Source organism: Moschus berezovskii, chromosome 26 (genome assembly GCF_049115385.1).
Source record: "Moschus berezovskii isolate FMDL1 chromosome 26, NW_MosBer_1.0, whole genome shotgun sequence".
Classification (NCBI taxonomy): Eukaryota; Metazoa; Chordata; class Mammalia; order Artiodactyla; family Moschidae; genus Moschus; species Moschus berezovskii.
This window is the reverse complement of record NC_142485.1, coordinates 46159065-46178533: the sequence shown is the minus strand read 5'-3', so window position 1 is coordinate 46178533 and position 19469 is coordinate 46159065. Positions and strand designations below refer to the sequence as shown.

At 37.2% G+C, this 19469-nt stretch overlaps 2 pseudogenes; both read right to left on the bottom strand.

Annotated features, from left to right (window-relative positions):
- Positions 1-9398: 9398 nt before the first annotated feature.
- Positions 9399-11364, bottom strand: LOC148773801 (olfactory receptor 5W2-like; annotated as a pseudogene).
- A 4472-nt stretch (positions 11365-15836) lies between these two features.
- On the bottom strand, positions 15837-16769 carry LOC148773800 (olfactory receptor 5I1-like; annotated as a pseudogene).
- Positions 16770-19469: the final 2700 nt, after the last annotated feature.

Here is a 19469-nt window from a genome sequence, read left to right as displayed (position 1 = left end):
ATAAAATGGAAATGATAGGAGGGACAATGTTGTTCATTTTTCAGTTGCCACGTCATGTCTGACTCTTCACGACCTTATGGACTGCAGCAAGCCACGCTTCCCTGTCCCTTACCATCTCCTGCAGTTTGTTTAAACACTTGTTCAGGATTACCATCCAACCATCTCATCCTCTGTCGCCCTCTTTTCCTTCTGCCTTCAATCTTTGCCAACATCAGGGTTTTTCCCAATGAGTTGTCTGTTCACATCAGGTGGCCAAAGTATTGGAGCTTCAGCTCCAACAACAGTCTTTCCAGTGTATTCAGGGTTGATTTCCTTTAAGACTGACTGGTTTGATCTCCTTGCTGTCCAAGAGACTTTCAATAGTCTTCTCCAACACCACAGTTCAAAAACATCAATTTTATGGCACTCTGCCTTCTTTATGATCCAGGTCGGACAACCGTATGTGACTGCTTGGAAAACCATAACCTTGACTATACAGAGCTTTGTCAGCAAAATGATGAGTTTGCTTTTTAACACACAGTCTAGGTTTGTCATAGCAACAGAATTTACCACACATATTTGTGTCGCTTTAGATTTTAAATGGCTTTTTATATAATAAACTGAAAGTGAGATTAGGGACGATGCATACTTCTAAAATACATAGACTTCTCTCTCTGTTACACTTTTGTATTTATGTGTGAACATATGTATGTATTTTGGTGTATGGAGAAAGAGTACACGTTATGGACTTCTTTAGACCTAAGTTAACATGACATGTGTTCACATGGGGATACATTTGTACATATTTTTATTTTTATTGTGGCACCTGCACTATTTTTTTAATACAACAAAACATATCTTAAGTTCATATATACGTTGCCCAATGCTAAAGGGAGTAAAGGCTTTTGTGTGAACCAACAACCAAATAAGATAAAATGTTTTATTGTGGATATTAACAAGCTCAGACAGATCATTTCAATTATGAGAAGAAAACACTATTTCTAGCCATTAAATGAAGATTTTAGTGAGTAACCAAGCATAAAATGCTTCAATTACATAGTTTTTTTCCTTGTTTTAATAAAAAAGTTAAGTCTTTTCTCTTACATTTCTTAAGATAGGATCTAGGAACTTACCTGAAATAAGCCGGTTTTGGTTTGCTGAACAATAGGCAGATGGCTTTTCATTTAACCAGATCCATTGGGATTTAAATCCCTGTGCTACTGTCCTTTGGCTTTGATGTTATTCAAATATTTCCTTAACTACATTTCTGCTTCTGTATATCCCCACATGAATTCAGGAACAAATTAGCAAAGGCTAAGAGTTTATTTGCTTCACTATTTTTGGCAAATTGATTCATGGTAGAATGAAAACTGCAAATTTTCTTTGTGGCGTGCTTCACAGTTAACCTGAAACTATCTCCTTCTCTAGTCAAAGAGGAAACCTAATCAAAAATAAAAAAGTTCTCCCTCCATCATTTCCAACTCCTTTTGATTGGTTGTTTTGCTTCTGAAACACTATCCTTTACTGTCTCATTTTGGAGTGTTATTATACTTTGCATTACCTTTTTTATTAAATTATAAGGCATATAAAATAAAGTTCACCCCTTTAATGTATACTGTTCTTTAGCTTTTAGTGTATTTTCAAGACTGTTCAGCTATCACCTGTCTACTTCAGAACATTTTCATCACTCCAATAAGAAACAACAAGCTTATTAGCTGTCATTCCACTTTCTTCCCTCCCGGAACCATGGAAACCACTCCTTTCTGATATGGCATTGTTTCCTATTCTTGGCCTTGCATATAAACAGAATCATGTAGTATGTGTTTTTATTCTGTCAGGCTTCTTGAGTATACTGTTTTCAATGTTCATCTATATTCTTGAACGTATAAGTTTGTTTCATTAAGTGACACAGTAGTAATTCATTTTCAGGCTATAACACATTTTATTGGTCCATTGTTCATTTAGATGATCGTTGGGTTATTTCTATTTAGTTGTGAATAATGACGTTATAAACATTCTTGCCAGTGCTATCTTTTAAGGCAGTCCTCATCACCAAATATCATCTTATTCCCATCCTCGAACCACATATCATATAGGGATATTTCATTGATTTTTGTGACTCTCTCACATTCTCTAAATTGTGCACTTTTTTTTTTGAATTATGTTTATTTTGTTCATTTGAGAATCTCTCTACTACAATTAAGGCCTCAGAAATATGATCAATGCTTATTTTGCATTTCTTAAGCTCCCTGGTACAAGATGAAAAGTAAGGCTTTCTAAAAAATTATTATTAAGTATTTCTTGTTATCAGTGATATAAAATAAATAAAACATAACTGTTAGGGGAATTTTAATATAGATATGGCTCATATGTCCAAAGATGACCTATTTAGAAAATTGCACAGGTATGATAACTTTTCTAAATCATCAGAGTTCCATTTTATTCCTAAACTAATGTGTTTTCTGGGAGCTCAGGTGGTAAAGAATCTAAAATTTGGTCTCACAACTTGGTATCTCTGATGTGACTGGACTATTTCGCAGCATCCCAGAACTAGTTTTCCTTTCACAATGACCTGAATGACCAAAGGGTCAGTCACTCTCCCTCTATATGTGTGCTGCTTAAGAAGTGCTTCATAAAGGCACTTTGTTTGCATATTTGAACAACAAAACTAAGAAGACACTGCACGCTTGCTCACAGATTTAATAACAATAACATAAAAAACTATTAATAAGCAAATCAGTACTTAGAAATTCCACACGACTGGAAAAGGTCAGTCTTCATTCCAATCCCAAAGAAAGGCAATGCCAAAGAATGCTCAAACTACAGCACAATTGCACTCATCTCCCACGCTAGTAAAGTCATGCTCAAAATTCTCCAAGCAAGACTTCAGCAATATGTGAACCGTGAACTTCCAGATGTTCAAGCAGGTTTTAGAAAAGGCAGAGGAACTAGAGATCAAATTGCCAACATCTGCTGGATCATGGAGAAAGTAAGAGACTTCCAGAAAAATATCTATTTCTGCTTCATTGATTATGCCAAAGCCTTTGACTGTGTGGATCACAATAAACTGTGGAAAATTCTGAAAGAGATGGGAATACCAGACCACATGACCTGCCTCTTGAGAAACCCGTATGCAGGTCAGGAAGCAACTGTTAGAACTGGACATGGAAGAGCAGACTGGTTCCAAATAGGAAAAGGAGTATGTCAAGGCTGTATATTGTCACCCTGCTTATTTAGCTTATATGCAGAGTACATCATGAGGAACGCTGGGCTGGAAGAAACACAAGCTGGAATCAAGATTGCCGGGAGAAATATCAATCACTTCAGATATGCAGATGACACCACCCTTATGGCAGAAAGTGAAGAGGAACTAAAGAGCCTCTTGATGAAAGTGAAAGAGGAGAGTGAAAACGTTGGCTTGAAGCTCTGCATTCATAAAACAAAGATCATGGCATCTGGTCCCATCACTTCATGGGAAATAGATGGGGAAACAATAGAAACAGTGACAGACTTTATTTTTTTGGGCTCCAAAATCACTGCGGATGCTGACTGCAGCCGTGAAATTAAAAGACACTTATTCCTTGGAAGGAAAGTTATGACCAACCTAGATAGCATATTAAAAAGCAGAGACATTACTTTGCCAACAAAGGTCTGTCTAGTTAATGCTATAGTTTTTCCAGTGGTTATGTATGTATGTTAGAGTTGGACTGTGAAGAAAGCTGATCGCTAAAGAATTGATGCTTTTGAACTGTGGTTCTGGAGAAGACTCTTGAGAGTCCCTTGGACTGCAAGGAAATCCAACCAGTCCATTCTAAAGGAGATCAATCCTGGTGTTCATTGGAAGGACTGATGCTAAAGCTGAAATTCCAATACTTTGGCCACCTCATGCGACGAGTTGACTCACTGGAAGAGAGTCTGATGCTGGGAGGGATTGGGGGTGGGAGGAGAAGGGGAGGACAGAAAATGAGATGCCTGGATGGCATCACCGACTCGATGGACATGAGTTTGAGTGAACTCCGGGAGTTGGTGATGGACAGGGAGGCCTGACGTGCTGTGATTCATGGTGTCTCAAAGAGTCGGATACGACTGAGTGACTGAACTGAACTGAACTTAGAAATTAACAGAGTTCTACAATGAGCTCATTGATAGTTTGGGAAGAATAAAGCAAATTGTACGCTTTTCACATATTTTCCTTAGATATACAGTACCTCTTTATCTTTCTTTTGAATTTTTGCATACTTTACCTGCTCTGATGAACAAAAATGGTCAGAAATATTGGAAGTCACTTCTGAGTCTAGCCTTTAAGAAGACAATATCTAAAAGTCATGACCTACAGTAAAGAAAGTCTGACAAATCTTCTGAATAACAGATTTGACAAATTCTGATATAACATGGACTGGAAAGAGGAGAATTTGTGTCTATCTTGCTAGTCATTTACATCCTGTGCAGTAATGAAAGACCTTGCAGTCTAACCATCTTTCCATGAATATTTCATGTATCCTCAGTTAACATGAGGAAAAAAAAAAAACAAGATAATGAGTCAATGGTCATTCTTTTAAGTTATTTAGGTTTGAAATGCAGTTTTATGTAGTAAGAGATAACAGGAACCTTGTGGGGAAATAAATCAGAGAAACAAATTTTAAGTGTGCTGTGCTTAGTCACTCAGTCATGTCTGACTCTCTGTGACCTCATGGACTGTAGCCCACCAGGCTCCTCTGTCCATGGAATTCTCCAGGTAAGAATATGGGAGTGGTTAGTCATTTACTTCTCCAGGGGATCTTCTCACCCAGGAATTGAACCAGGGTCTCCTGCAGTGCAGGCAGATTCTTTACCATCTGAGCTACCAGGGAAATTGCATATATATATATAAAGATTGAAGAAAATCTTTGAAAACCATCTATTTATCTGACAGAGAGATAATGCCTTTTGCAGCATAGGTCCATAAATGGACCCGGAGATTTTCATATTGAGAGAAGTAAGTCAGACAGAGAAAGATACATATCATAAGATAGCACTTATATGTGAAATCTAGAATATGGTACAAGCAACATTTTTACAAAACAGAAACAGAGTCACAGATGTTTGTGTTCCTTTTCTGATTGCTTCTTTTATTTGTTTCTTGCTCTCCTCTACATTATTTTCTCTAAAACTACAAAATTCAGCAGGTTAAAGTTCATTTAATAGTCCATTTTTAATTTGGGGGAAAAATATCTAGTGAAAAATTATGTTGCTTATTTAATTGTTATTCCCATTCTTGGTATAATAATCCCAAATGTTGTTTATTATTTTAGTCATTATGTCATGTCTGAGTCTTTCATGACCCCATGGACTGTAGCTCACCAGGCTCCTCTGTCCTTGGGATTTCCCAAGCTAGAATACTGAAGTGGATTGCCTTTTTCTTCTCCAGGGAATCTTCTCCCAGGGATCAAACCTGTGTCTCCTGTATTAGCAGGCAGATTCATTACCACTGAGCCACTAGGGAAGTCAAATCACATCCATACTAAGGTATCAAGTATAGTACTCTATGGAGATATTTTGAAGGCAAATATCAAACCACATAACTGTTAATAATCTCTCACTAAAATCAAGAAACTGATGCATTTGTCTTACAAAAGAGTTTTATTATCATTATTTACTTCACTGTCACACATATGGTATATACAGAATTGTTTAAGTCATCTCATTCTACTATGCATTTTAGTTTTCCCCTCAACTACATTCTTGTCTTCTGGGAAAAATCCCTTTTGTTGCATTTCATTCATCCAGAACCCAGCTTTAGCTTTTTAACAGTGCTGTTATCAAGACCATGTTGACTACAACTTTTCAATCTACTCTCACCCAACAAATTAAACCTGAGTTTGGGTGGATAAATTATTATTTTAAATTGGGTAACATAAAGTATCTCCCAATGGGATTTGTGTTTCATTAAAAATGGAGATCTTAAATAATTGAAAAACATGTCTTTAGAAGAAAATGTCTTCCTCATGTATAAGCAAGTGGGAAAAAAATCTCTAGGATTTTCCTGGTACCCCTGGTAACATTAAGACAAGTTCTCTATTGGCAAATGTGTACTGAGGAGAAAATTGCTTTATTCAGAATGTAGTTTCTGTTCCTCAAACCTAGAGTACTATGACACAGTTCATTGGATGATGCAGTACTAAATACATTATGTCTCACTGCAGCTAAGAGAATGACTGGGTGAGCCAGTGTGTGAATAAAGACAGTGTTTTTCTGTAAGCAAGGCAGCATTTATAATAACATAAAAATGAATACTGCACTGAGATACTCAGTGGAATTATACATTACACTAAAATCACGTATGTACACTGAACATTCATTTTGTACAATAGGCCTTTAGATTAAAAAATACAAATAAGATTTCTTACCATTTCTCATTGCATCTACTTTGCTTAATGAAAATCAGTCTAATATGCATATAGAAATTTTCACCTAAAAAAGTACACTGCAAGTACATTTTCAGAAATGAAACTATAATCAGACCCCCCAAAAATTAATTTGTTGCTTCTTGGCAATTTTACCCACACCCATCACAAATTAATGTTCAATACAATATACCACTTAGCTTGTTTATTTTTGAGGTATATACCAGGAAAATCTTATTGCCTTTACACTGCTATGTCTGGCTTCTTTCGCTCAGTATTATGTTTGTGAAATTTCTCCACATGTTGTTGTATGCAGAGGCAGTTCATTCATCTACATTGCAGTCTACTGTTTCAAGATACAAAACTACCATAAAGTTATTTATCTAATCCAGAGCAGGAGTCAGTACATTTTACCTAAGCTGAGACATACCATTTATATGTGATTACAGATGGTTGCTTTCGGGATATAGCAAAAAACTGTTTAGGTGTGGCTAAGATTTTATGGCCTACAAACCCTAAAATATACTTTAAAGAAAAGCTTGTCAAGTCCTATACTAATGTACTGCGGAAAAATTTAGTTATTTTCAGTGTTATAGTATTTCAAATACTACTATGGTGAATATTTCTGTACATGTCTTTTAGTGAAGATACTCATTCTTCCCTCCTGGGCATAATTCCAGGCATGGTATTTTTGGTCCTAGGACATTTGTACAGCCAGCATTAGAAGACTCAGCTATGGAGTTTTACCAAGTGCAGCAGCAATTTTCCATCTACTGTCAATGTGTGAAGTCCATGGTGCTTCACAACTTTAGGAGTAGTTGATATTTCAATTGCTTATATTCTGCCATTGTGTAGATGATACAGTATGACTTTACTTTTTGTTTCAGTTTTATTTACCTGAGCACTAGTAAGTTTGAATATCTACTTTTATGAGGCATCTATGAGATTCTGAATTTGAATAACAGGCCACACAATTCTTTGTGTGAACATGAAGTGCTGAAGTGACTCTTTTTTCTTCCATTTTTCAAGTCTGTTCCAATAATAGGGATGGCTTTACATAGAAATAGAGTCATGTTTTATAGAGACAGATTGTATCATCTGGAAAGGACCTTACAGGTAATCTGGCTGAAGTCCCCATTTTACACAGGGTGATCCGAGGGATAGAAAGGAAGAGTGATGAATTCCATTTAGAGTGGCATCGCTACCTGGTCCAGAGCATGTTTCTAACTAGGGAGAGAGATTTCCAGTGAGGTTAAACATCACTCCCTCCAGCTTAAACAGAAACCCTCTTATGTATTGGTTTATTGAATATTACTACTGCTCTCTTCCTATCAAATGTGGTTCTACAGCCTATGACCACTATGCATCTCCCTCTTCTCTGTGTTGTATAGGTAACCTAGTCTATCATCATGTCACATTTACCGTTAAGAATTTAAATTCATGGATGAAGAAAGGGACTATAGAATGGAAACTTGACTGTAATATTGTCACATTATCCACTGTCACTGATAATCCTGCACTTGAACAAAGATATTTTCCATCAAGATCGGTGATACGTCAGAAGGAGAAAAGGAAAGATAGTGATGAAGACTGAAGTAGACCGGCTAGAATACATCAGAGCCTTTTAATACGTTGCTCCCTTTTTCTGTAAAATTTCGTTATAAGAGAGTCTTTACACACCATGTCCAAACTTCTACTTGAGTTATGAATTCCTTAAAAAAATATTCCCATAATTTCTTCTTTAACCTCTGTAATTCCAGACATGAAAGCCAGATATTATCTAGATGTTGTTTGCTGCAATTCTATTTTTGGCTATCAATTGATAGCCAAAGATTTTCTTTCTTTTTCATATCACTTACATTAGATCCAATAAAATGGGCCAATATGAAAATCATATCAGTCTTTAGATAATGTAACAAATATCTGCCATATGAATGAAGATGGATTAATTATATAATATGTTACATCACAATCCATTGATGCCCTAATTTTTTTAGACTTTAATTTTCAGACAGTGCTTTGATCAAGCTGCTTTTTATAGGCAACAGTTCCAAAAGAGTTTGATAAAATGATAAAATATGGTGGGATTAGAAACCTATAAATCTTTTATCTAAAATAAGAATTCTTTGCAGTATTTTTCCAACATGAGAATTTTTCCTAATATGCCATACATGTTTGTGAGCTCAGTCATGTTTGACTCTTTGCAACGCTATAGACTATAGCCTGCCAGACTCCTCTTTTCATGGGATTCTCCAAGAAAAAATATTGGAGAGGGTTATGATTTCTTCCTCCGGGGTGGAATTCCTGACCCAAGGATCAAACCCATGTCTCCTGCATCTCCTACATCGGCAGGCAGATTCTTTACAACTGAGACATCTGGGAAGCCCAATATGCCATAAAGTCTCACAAACAACATTTTGAATAACAGAGTAAGTTCTTCGACTTTACTTCCATTCTGAAATACATTCCCATAAGGATATTTTAGAATGGCAACTAGAAAATTTAAGACAATCATTGGCTTTTAGCTTTTAAAATTTTAAAGGATAATTAACAGTCTTTCCGTAGCTTATGGTCCTTCAAATATATGGCCATATCTTCACTTTCTCAACAAACTGATTCAGTGCTTAGCCTTCAGGAAACAAGAACAAAGGTAAATGTCAATAACTTATAGCTGTTTATTTCTAATGTAATTATTATGCATGTCTTTATGGATCCATTATTAGTGTCCTCAACTAATTCACATACATTCCACCCTGCAAATACTGTTGTATAAATGTGTAAACAATATGTATATTCAATTATGCTTTAAATATATATATGTATCCATGAACGTACATGTATTAACATAGTCTTCCCAGGTGGCACTAGTGGTAAAGAACCCACCTGCCAATGCAGGAAACATGAGACATGGAGTTTGATTACTGGATTGAGAAGATGCCCTAGAGGAGGGCATGGCAACCCACTCCAGTATTCTTGCTTGGAGAATCCCATGGACAGAAGAGCCTGGATGTCTACAATCCACTGTGTTGCAAAGAATCAGACATAACTGAAACAGAAGTAACAACATACAAACATGCACACAAATATTAACATACATATATATATATGATTTATGAGCATTCTTTGCTAAAGGATTAAGCATCCCATCTCTGTTATCCAAACACTGATTATTGTCTGGTGACATAAAATTGTAAAATAAGCAAATATGTAATAAATCAAAACTAGCAAACAACATTTTAAGTGTTTGTTAGTGCTAATTATATCACAGTTACACAAAATTAACTGAGGGTTTAGTATATACCATATATATTTGTGTATATATATATGCACATCTATATGCATATGGGCTTCCCTGGTAGCTCAGCTGGTAAAGAATCTGCCTACAACGCGGGAGACCCCGGTTTGATTCCTGCGTCAGGAAGTTCCCCTGGAGTGGGGATAGGCTACCCCTCCCCCCCAGCTGAGTATTCTTGTGCTTCCCTGGAGGCTCAGATGGTAAAGAATCTGCCTGCAGTGTGGGAAACCTGGGTTTGATCCTAGGTTGGGAAGGGCATGGCAATCCACTCCAGTATTCTTGACTGGAGAATCCCCATGGGCAGAGGAGCCTGGTGGGCTACAGTCCATGGCGTAGCAAAGAATCAGGCACAACACAGCGCACATGTGTATACACATACATATATATGTGTGTGTGTGTATATATATATCTTTTGCAATAGTTCTAGACATTTTGCTTTTGGATTTACAGCACTCAATTTTTATTTCATGATGATTTTAAGTCTTATTATTAATTACTTGACTTTGTTTCCTTAATGTTTAATATTAACACTAACAACTTTAGTACAGAATCTACAAGATGTACTATAACATATAAAGGAAATAAGTGCTGAAAATGCTCAGTAAATGCACAATAAGTCTTAGGGAAATTGAAATAATATTTGAATGAAAAAGTGAAACAAAAATTAACTTAATTAGAAAAGTCCAAAGTTTTTTAAAAACAGTGGAACATTTAAATTCTGGACACACACTAAACAGACTTGTGAGGGGAACTGTAATATATTTTAGGATTGAGGTTTAATCTAAATACTTCTTTATTTAGGAATCTGAGAAATTTATATTTCTCATGTGTTATGTCATATACTTTTTAAATTAAACAAGTACTATATATGTGTGTGGGTGTGTACACATGCAAGTGATATAGATATTTAAAAATGCGAAAAGGACAAAAGGACATTTTGTCTTGATTTAGAGAGTAGGAAGAACTTGGCCTGAAATACAAGAAGAGCTGAAATACATTCCAGAGTTCCCTGGAAAATTGCCACAGCAGTTAGGTGAACGGTGCAGGTGGACAACGCTTTGAATTTCCCCTCAGCAGAGTGGATCTTCAAGAATGAAAGGATGATATAACAATAAGAGACAAGGACTCCCGAAATGGTACTCAGTTCAGTGAAGCCAAAAACGGTGAATATCACTAATTCATTGATATCTGAACAATTGACCCACAGAAACATAAGCGGAATGATAATGTCTTGTGTATCAGAGCATCTGCCATTCCCACCAGGTAAACCCCAGCCTTGGAGCACACCCCGCTGGACATGCTGACAGCATACAGCGAGGGGCTGATGACGGCCTTGTACCGGTCATAGGCCATCACGGCCAGCAGGAGATACTCAGAATCTGCAAAGGTACAGAATACCAAGAATTGCAGATCACAGCCATAGGAGGGGATTACTTTGTTCTTGGAAAATAGGTCCACGATCATCTTGGGGTAAATTTCAGTGGAATAGCAGAGGACACAGAAGGAGAGGTGACCGAGGCAAAAGTACACGGGTGTGTGCAGCTGAGGATCCATCTTAATCAGGAATGTCATCCCAAGATTTGCCAAGTGGCCACTGAGATAAACAATTAGAACCATGGTAAATATGGTCACTTTGTCCTTGGTGCTATCAGTAATTCCCAAGAAAATGAATCCAGTCATGGAGGAGCAACTCCCTCCATCCATTTTTCTTTGTTCTTGTCTAAGCTTTCAGAAAATGATCAAGAAAAGAACAAAGGGATGTGTAACACTTCTGCACATCTGCAATATATCGTAAGATAGAACACAATTCTACCTGCAACTGTCTTCTTATTCAGAAAATTATACATTCATGCACCCACTCTTGAAAAGGGCATAACTGTTATTGCTCAATAAAAACAAATACCTGGTGTAGAACACTGAGAAACTGAACATCTAAATGTAATTTGTGAGGCATGTTACTTTCTACAATCTTGTCTCTGAACCTTCCTTTCTTTACTTCAGAGAATACATTTGATTAATTTACCTGTCTTCTCCTCTTCAAAGTAATATGGATGAGACTCTAATGTTAGAGATGCCTGGCTGTAAGCATCAGGACTAAGCGTTTTCTATGAATATTCATGTGGATACATGCGGGGAGCCGGCCTGAACAAGGCCCCAAATGTTGGCCCTGGGAATGCCTTGTAAGTGCTGTTCATGTCCCGCCACCCTTTAAGAGAGTCATAAAACGTTTACCAGGCCTTATTTGTTCTGCCTTGAGAAAAACAGAGCAAATAATCCTTTGCTAGGTTTCTTGTTTATTCCCCCAGATTTATGTAGGTATGTTTTCCTTATCTCTTAAAATAGATTAAGAATGTACCCCCCTAATCTTTATAGCCTGCTGACTAGCTTTTCTTATCTCGTGAGCATTAGTCTAAATGCTAAGCTTGTCTTAGAAAGCAAACAAGCCTTTGTAATCTTCTATAGATGCAATAACTAACCTGGTAAATGACTTGGTATTTTTATGTACCCTGTTCCCTGTCTCACTTTGTATAAAAACCCCGGCCCTTTTCAATAAAGTCGCTGATTTGCCTCACGAGCATTCAGTCCTCTCGACCCCATTCTTTACTCCTTAATTCTTTTCTCAGGCTTCTACGTCGTTGCGGTCCGGACCTGTTCTCCTTGCTGGCTGGCACCAGCAGATACAAACCAAGTTAACAATTTTAATATTTCTCAAAACCATGATTATTTTAAGAGTATCTGTATCAGTTCCAGAAATAATGAGCATATCATGGATTGATCATAATAAAATAATTATGTTTCTGGTTTTGGTTTATGTTATGTTCAGTATTTGGTGAGACATTAAACAAGTATTAATGAACATTTCTCTAGATGTGTTTTGTCATAATATTAATTACCTTTCTGTGGGAATTGTCTGGTGCCAAAGAAAGAATCTCTTTACTCATGGAAGGGAAACATTTCTACGAACTTATTTAACACATATATTTTTATCTCTTGAGCTACTCTTAGCTCAGCTGGTAAAGAATCAGCCTGCAATACAGGAGACCCTGGTTCGATTCCTATACCAGGAAGATCCCTGAAGAATGGGTAGGCTACCCACTCCAATATTCTTGCGCTTCCCTGGTGGCTCATATGGTAAAGAATCTACCTGTAATGTGGGAGATCTGAGTTCAGTCCCTGAGTTGGGAAGACCCCATGGAGAAAAGAACAGCTACCCACTCCTGTGAAATATAAAAAAGACTTTTTCTTTATAAAATGGAAGTGAGATGAGTGATAATAAGTGCTGTGGCCTTCCCTCGTAGCTCAGCTGGTAAAGAATCTGCCTGCAATGAGGGAGACCTGGGTTTGATCCCTGGGTTGGGAATGAGTTCTTGGAGAAGGAACTAGCTATCCATTCCAGTATTCTAGCCTGGAGAATTCCATGGACTGTATAGTTCATGGGATCACAAAGAGTCAGACATGACTGAGTGACTTTCACTTTCAATTGTTTCTGAAATATATAGACTTATCTCCATTATGTTTGCATGCATTTATAATGCGTGTCATGGGGCAGATTCATGTCAATGCATGGCAAAACCAATACAATAATTAGCCTCCAATTTAAAAAAATATATATGTGTGTCACATGTTTCCATGTGTGTGTGTCTTGGATAATATGTGAAAATTGGAATATGAATGATGTGTATATTTTTTAGACCTAAAAAATATGGCATATTGTTTATATGAAGTTCAGTTTTTCACAGGTTGTTACTTGTAAGATAGAACCTCAACTACTTTTGAAATAAAGCAATAAGAACCTTCAAACCTTCAAACTAATGTTTATACTTGGTTGTTGTTGTTGTTTTGAGACCCCCCCTGGACTGTAGCCCACCAGGCTCCTCTGTCCATAGGATGCTGTATGGTACAATACTGTCTGACCACGGTCAGTATGAAGAATAACAGAATACAGCCCAGTTATTTAACCTATGCCATTCTGAGACAGTGGTTATAGAGCAAACGAGAGCTTTAGCAGTGTGAATAGAATATAAGCGGAGGAGAAAATGTGTTGTTGATTATTAATTATTCCTATTATAATTTTATGAAATCATTTTAATGTTTTATATTTTTATGTAATACTATGTATTATTAGGTAATATAGATCGATGTTAGATTTATAGATGAAGTGAAGAAAATATTTGCAAAACATTTTTGCAACAAAGAATTTGTAGCTAAACTATACAAAAATGTTTATAAATAATAAAAACACAACCTAATTAAAAATAGGGACAGGATTTGAACAGATACCTCACCAACAGATATATAAATGGCAATTAAATAATGATATAATAAATAATAATGATGAAAATGATAATAAACAGAAAATACATGTTATAGAAATATATTTTGCAATTATCCATGTCCTTTTATGTCCAGGCTTCAAGTGCATGTTCTCTGTAGTGCTTCCCAATGTCACGCCAGTTGACTGGCCATTGAAGACACAGGTTATACGCTTAGTAGCTCATTGTGTTTCTGATACCAGAGAAGGATGCTCCATACTTTCAGTAGTACTTTCACACATAAAAATAAAAGATAGGGAGGAAAACAAATACTTTGCTTGCAATTAACCTTTAGTCTACAAGATGCCACTTGGAAAATGTTTTCAAATTAATTTGGATTAGCTTGGGTATAGAAGGTTCTTTACTTGCTATTGGACAGCACTTAAGAAAAGGTATTTGATTTGGTATTATTGCTTTCCTAGCACCCCTGTCTCATACCATCTGGTTGCACTTTATGTATTTTAATTTATTAAAGAAATAGATGTATTTAAGATTTATCAAGTGTTTAAAATGATTCAGGCATGATTCTCAGTATTTAGTCAAACATGTAGCAGTCATTGATGTAGGTATTACACTCTCCTCATTTTACAGGTCAGACAATTGAGACGAAAAAATAACTTGATCAAACTGCAGTTGGCTAGTTGGGTATAAGAGATAGCACAGAAACCAAAGGAATCTGGCTTCCTCCCTAATCCAGTAATTTCATAAATGCAATCTTGTTAATGAGATATTCTACACATGAAAACACACACAGACACAATCTCTGAAGTTCTTACTATATCTTTTAAGACAACTTAATACAATCTGTTCTAGAATTAACTCCCAGCTCCTAATGATTGGAAGTGACAGACTTTATTTTCTTGGGCTCCAAAATGACTGCGGAAGGTGACTGCAGCCATGAAATTAAAAGACGCTTCCTCCATGGAAGAAAAGGTATGACAAACCTAGACAGCATATTAAAAAGCAGAGACATTACTTTAGCAATAAAGGTCTATCGAGTCAAAGCTATAGTTTTTTCAGTGGTCATGTGTGGATATGAAAGATAAACCATAAATAAAGCTGAGTGCCAAAGAATTGATGCTTTTGAACTGTCATGTTGGAGAAGACTCTTGAGAATCCCTTGGCGTGTAAGATCAAACCAGTAAATAATAAAAGAATATTCATTGGAAAGACTGATGCTGAAGCTGAAGCTCCAATACTTTGGTCACCTGATACGAAGAACTGACTCATTGGAAGAGACCCCATAGCTGGGAAAGACTGAAGGCAGGGGAAGGAGACGACAGAGGATGAGATGGTTGAATGGCATCATCAACTCGATGGACATGAGTTTGAACAAGCTCCAGGAGTTGGTGATGGACAGGAAAGCCTGGCATGCTGTAGTCCATGGGGTTGCAAAGAGTCAGGCACAACTGAGTGACTAAACTGAACTGAATAGTTGGAAAGTTATCCAACTATTAGTTTGCAGCAATTTTGAAACTTTTAAATGTTTCTTTTATCTGGGGGGCTATGAAATGTGTTTGGCTCTGTGAAAACAAGTGTTTGATAAAATGCTTGTGTGAAAAATGTGTATGCGCTGGCAAGGTTGTTGCAGGTTCTTAGCTACAGTTTGTCCCAGGCATTGCAGGGGTAAAGAATCCATCTGCCAATACAGGATGAGCAAGAGATACAGGTTCCATCTCTGGGTGGGGAAGATTCACTGGAGGAGGAAATGGCAACCCACTCCAGTATTCTTGTCTGGATAATTCCAAGGACAAAAGCACCTGGTGGGCTATAATCCATGGGGTCGCAAAGAGTTGGACACGACTGAGCATACACACAGCTGGACTTTGTAATCAGGGATTTAGATGAATCCTGGAACCTTATATCTCAGGAGGAATTTACCTTTGGTTTTAAGAGTTTTTTAGCAGCGTCTTTTACATCTTTGTTTCTCAAACTATAAATCAAGGGATTCAGCACTGGGATGATGATGGTGTAGAACACTCAGATGATTTCATCAGTGTTGGGAGAATACAGGTAGCTGGGTCGTGAGTAAATGAAGAGCAGAGTTCTCTGGTAGATGGCCACGGATGTCAGGAGAGAAGCAAATGTAGAGAAGGTCTTCTTCCTCCCACTGGAAGAATGGATCTTCAAGACTGAGAGGAGAATGTAAAAGTAGGAGATGATGATTATGATGATGAACCTGATCATTTCCACTGAGCTGCCATATGTGGAGAGAAGCCACTCATTAAGTGACGTGTCTTTGCACGATAACTTAAGCAGGGGAGGGAGGTCACAGAAAAAATGATTAATGACATTTTTATCACAGTATTTCAGAATAAACACAAAGGATGTGTGCACCAGGGAACTCATATTTCCTCCAAAGTATGACAACACGATCAACCATATACAGATGCCCCGAGACATTACACCCATGTACAGTAAAGGGTTACAGATGGCAACATAGTAGTCATATGCCATGGCAGCCAAGATCTGCGAAAGTATAGAAGAAATAAAACTGCAAGGCACAGCCGTGATAGGAAATTGACTTGTTCTGAGAGAGGAAGTTGACAAGCATTTTGGGAAGGATGACTGAAGAATAGCAAAGATCTACAAAGGATAGGTTACTAAGGAAAAAATACGTGGGCGTTTGAAGGTGCGGATCAACCTTGATTAGCATCATTAATCCAATGTTCCCCATTAAAATCATAGAGTACAAAGTCAGAAACAGGAGAACAGGACAATCTGCAGTTCAGGGCAAGCTGGAAACCCTAACAGAATAAACTCAGTCACCAAGGAATAGCTTCCATCTAAAAAGTCCATATTCTGTGCTGTTTTCTTCTTAGGAGAATTCTAACATCCTAAGATGCTATGTTGATACAGAAAAAAATTAGATATAATTATAAGGTTATTTTATTATTTCAACAAACAAACAAGCTATCAAGTCAAGAGTCCCAGACCAAATCTTCCAAATATAAATTCTGAGAAACATATTTCAAAATTTAGTAGCTTTATCTCATGGTTGATAGTTTTATTTGTTTGATTAATAGCTAATTCTTCCACTGGACAGATATGTGCAGATAACATCTCATATTTCTTACTTTTTTAATTTTCAAGTACAATACTATAGCTAATACAGAGGATAAATGAATAATGAAGCAATAAATGAAATGATGATAAGAGGAAAAATATATCTGTTATTAAAAGTGTGATAACTTGAGTACATCTTGCAATGATAACTCTAGAACAATGTACTCCTTCTGTCCAGTATTTAATAGATAGTAGTGTGTTGTACTCTTGACTGTGATCAGTGATGCAATGAAATGTATTTCAGTTATATAAAAATTAAAAACAAAAATGATACTAGTGAAATGAAAGCAAATGTTAATAAACATCAGCTGAGAGCATGTTTTAGACAGGGACAAGTTTAAGTCAAGTCCTTAAATCCTGTCAAGATACTGTCAAGGAGATTAATGTAATTAACTGCTTTTCTCTTTGGCATTCTTTATCATTCTTGGCTTCTTTAAGCACAGCATAAATATTAGATGAGTGAGCATATTATATATGTGAGCAAACACAAATAGCTGCGTTTAATTTTTATCCTAGTATAATTCAGGCTGTTGAGGCTAAGAATTTTGTCAATTTCTGTTTCTGTAATTTCAGAAATTTTCTGGAAGCAAGGAGAATCTGAACATGATATTGAAATAAAAGACTTCTTATTGTAACCTTGAAGGATTACTTCAGTTCAGTTCAGTTCAGTTCAGTCGCTTAGCCGTGTATGACTCTTTGCGACCCCATGAATCACAGCAGGCTAGGCCTCCCTGTCCATCACCAACTACCAGAGTTCACTCAAACACATGTCCATCGACTTGATGATGCCATCCAGCCATCTCATTCTCTGTCATTCCCGTCTCCTCCCGTCCCTAATCCCTCCCAGCATCAGAGTCTTTTCCAGTGAGTCAACTCGTCGCATGAGGTGGCCAAAGTATTGGAGTTTCGGCTTTAGCATCAGTCCTTCCAATGAACACCCAGGATTGATCTCCTTTAGAATGGACTGGTTGGATCTCCTTGCAGTCCAAGGGACTCTCAAGAGTCTTCTCCAGCACCAGAGTTCAAATGTATCAATTCTTCGGCGATCACCTTTCTTCACAGTCCAACTCTCACATCCATACATGACCACTGGAAAAACCATAGCCTTGACTAGATGGATCTTTGTTGGCAAAGTAATGTCTCTGCTTTTTAATATGCTATCTAGGTTGGTCATAACTTTCCTTCCAAGGAGTAAGCGTCTTTTAATTTCACAGCTGCAATCAGCATCTGCAGTGATTTTGGAGACCAAAATATAAAGTCTGACACTGTTTCCACTGTTTTCCCATCTATTTCCCATGAAGTGATGGGACCAGATGCCATGATCTTTGTTTTCTGAATGTTGAGCTTCAAGCCAACATTTTCACTCTCCTTTTTCACTTTCATCAAGAGGCTTTTTAGTTCCTCTTCACTTTCTGCCATAAGAGTGGTGTCATCTGCATATCTGAGATGACTGATAGTTCTCCCAGCTTGTGGGAGCAATCTTGATTCCAGCTTGTGCGTCTTCCAGCCCAGCATTCCTCATGATGTACACTGCATAGAAGTTAAATAAGCAGGGTGACAATATACAACCTTGATGTACTCCGTTTCCTATTTGGAACCAGTGTGTTGTTCCATGTCCAGTTCTAACTGTTGCTTCCTGACCTGCATACAGGTTTCTCAAGAGGCAGGTCAGGTAGTCTGGTATTCTCATCTCTTTCAGAATGTTCCACAGTTTATTGTGATCCACACAGTCAAAGGTTTTGGCATAGTCAATGAAGCAGAAATAGATGTTTTTCTGGAAGTCTTTTGCTTTCTCCATGATCCAGTGGATGTTGGCAATTTGATCTCTGGTTCCTCTGCCTTTTCTAAAACCTGCTTGAACATCTGGAAGTTCACAGTTCACATATCGCTGAAGCCTGGCTTGGAGAATTTTGAGCATGACTTTACTAGCACGTGAGATGAGCGCAATTGTGCGGTAGTTTGATCATTCTTTGTCATTGCCCCTATTTGGTATTGGAATGAAGACTGACCTTTTCCAGTCCTGTAGCCACTGCTGAGTTTTCCAAATTTGCTGGCATATTGAGTGCAGCACTTTCACAGCATCATCTTTCACGATTTGAAATAGCTCAATTGTAATTCCATCACCTCCACTAGCTTTGTTCGTAGTGATGCTCTCTAAGGCCCACTTGACTTCACATTCCAAGATGTGTGGCTCTAGGTGAGTGATCACGCCATCATGATTATCTTGGTCGTGAAGATCTTTTTTGTACAGTCCTTCTGTGTATTCTTTTCACCTCTTCTGAATATCTTCTGCTCTGTTAGGTCTATACCATTTCTGTCCTTTATCGAGCCCATCTTTGCATGAAATGTTCCCTTGATATCTCTAATTTTCTTGAAGAGATATCTTGTTTTTCCTATTCTGTTGTTTTCCTCTATTTCTTTGCATTGATCACT